This window comes from Hevea brasiliensis, chromosome 8 (assembly GCF_030052815.1).
Source record: "Hevea brasiliensis isolate MT/VB/25A 57/8 chromosome 8, ASM3005281v1, whole genome shotgun sequence".
Lineage (NCBI taxonomy): Eukaryota > Viridiplantae > Streptophyta > Magnoliopsida > Malpighiales > Euphorbiaceae > Hevea > Hevea brasiliensis.
This window is the reverse complement of record NC_079500.1, coordinates 48,644,992-48,647,692: the sequence shown is the minus strand read 5'-3', so window position 1 is coordinate 48,647,692 and position 2,701 is coordinate 48,644,992.

Sequence of the window (2,701 nt, the reverse complement as noted above, 5' to 3'; positions counted from 1 at the left end):
AACAGCTTCTAAAGCTTTTTCTATTAATTAGAAATTCAAGTTCTACCTTTTAAGAGATTAGAGATGTAAACAGGACACTAGAAACAATTTCTAGTGTTCTTAATTCAAGAGATTGATGGCTAATCTCTTTGAATTGATGAGAGATGAAGAAGAATAGATGAAAAGCCTCAAAATGGCGTGACAAAGGAGAGGAGTGGCTGCTGGTTGCTTTTCTTTTTCACAACAACACTTAAATAGCTAGGTTAACATATTAAACCCTTGTCACATGTCACCCTTTGATTAGCTCTAGGTTTAAGTGACCCAATCACATTGTGCCAATTGTCAAACCTATATTTAATCTTGATTTTAATCATCTTACATGATTAAAAAACATTTGGGAAGCTTATGTGAAACCCATGTGTCACCATCTCATGGTGCCACGTGTCACACTGTGAAATGACCAAAATGCCCCTGTGTCTTAATTTTGAGTTCTCAACCCAAAATAATTATTTCTCTTCTTCTAATTAATTTATATCAAATATAAATTAATTAATTAATCTCTACTAACTAATTTCTCATTAATTAAATTCATATTTAAACACTTTAAATATAAATTTAACTTATATTATACATCCAATAATCTAGATTTGGTTTCAAGTCATGCTAGGGACTTTGCAATTTAATTGCAAACCAAACCTATTTAATTAATCAATTAAACTCTTTAATTAATTAATTAAATCATATTTAAATAGGTGATAACTTGTGTATGTGTGTGACTTACTAGGCTCATCACTAATTGGCAATGAGACATGATATCAACTCTTAATATCATCAGAACTCTTTCTTACCATAAATGATCTCTCTAAATCATTTTATGAACCTCATAGACCAAGGTTAACACCTAGCATAGCATGCCATGGCCACCCAATTAGTAATAAGGTTTACCTTAAATGAACTTATAACCATATGTTACCTTGCACTAGAATCTCTCTGTTACAAAATCCCAACTTAAGCTGGAGTCATGGTTTATGTCAAACTCCATTTGCTATGAATATTATGTTCTCTTTTAATTCCAGTTCTTGATTAAAAAGATTTTCTCATCAGAAACTCTTTTCTGAATAAATCTATCTGTCCTGGCCAGGAACTTGAAACATCAAGAACAATTAAATGAACATAGGATTTTATCTCTATTTACTTAGAGGAATAGATTCCATCTTGATCAACACCTACCTCCATATATAACTAGTAGGAGCCAAACACATGCCCATATACCCATACATAGTATAAGTATGAAAGCAGTATCAAACTCAAACTACCTATATACAAGATAACTGTGCTATCTCAGGTCTAAGGATTATATGCACTGATATGATTTATGACAAAACATTGACAAGAGTAAACTCCATGTGCTTGTCATAAGCGTCACTGGTTCGGCCTACTTATCATTTATAAGTGCCTATCATGTTTGTTATATGGCATGAGACTCACCATTCCATCTTATTTATATCTCATATAAATAACTTGGGAACAAACATGAATACAATCTTTCTGGAAAAGCCATGTCCTTTTTATGAAGTATCCTCGATTGTGAACCTATTTATGATACTTTGTGCTAGAAATATTGTCACTCATATTCTTAACAACTTAAGAATAATATTTCTAACAAAACATCAATGGACCTTTTCTATTACACATAAATATGTTATGTAAACGGAAAAGTGGAAATGCCTTTTGTTAATAAAAATACGTACAAGATACATACTAAATGATATGCTCTAGGGCATACTACTAACAATCTCCCACTAGCACTAGAGCCATTCATTACAATATCTTAGACCTATCTTCTCAAGATGTCGGTCTAACTGAGTCTGTGACATAGGCTTAGTGAATGGATTAGCTGGATTTTCAGCTGATGCTATTTTCTGTATGGTTACATCGCCTCGCCCAACTATTTCTCTGATAATGTGGTAGTGCCTTTCTATGTGTTTGGATTTTGGGTGAGACCTTAGTTCCTTAGCCTGTATGACTGCTCCATTGTTGTCACAGTGTAGTGGAACTGCTGACTCAATGGAAGAAACTACTGTAAGTTCTGTCATGAACTTCTTTATCCAAACAGCTTCCTTTGAAGCATCTGATGCAGCAATATACTCAGCCTCTGTAGTGGAATCTGCAGTCGTGCTCTGTTTGGAACTCTTCCAACTGACTGCACCTCCATTACAAATGAACACATATCCAGAGGTAGACTTTCTATCATCGATATCTGATTGGAAATCAGAATCAGTATAACCATCCAATTGCAAGTCTCCACCTCTATAAATCAAGAATAAATCCTTAGATCTTTTTAAGTACTTAAGGATATTCTTGACAGCTATCCAGTGTTCCAAACCTGGATTGGATTGATACCTGCTAGTCAAACTAATAGCATATGCGATATCCGGCCTAGTACACAACATTGCATACATTAAACTTCCAATAGCCGAAGCATATGGAATCCTGGCCATCTTATCTCTTTCTTCAGGTGTCTTTGGAGACATCTCTTTAAAAAGATGGATACCATGTCTCACTGGTAACAATCCTCTCTTGGAATCAAGCATGTTAAACCTCTTTAACACCTTTTCCAAGTATAGACTTTGGGATAAACCAATTATTCTTTTCGCTCTATCTCTATATATGCGAATCCCAAGAATATAGGTTGCCTCCCCTAAGTCTTTCATGGAGAATG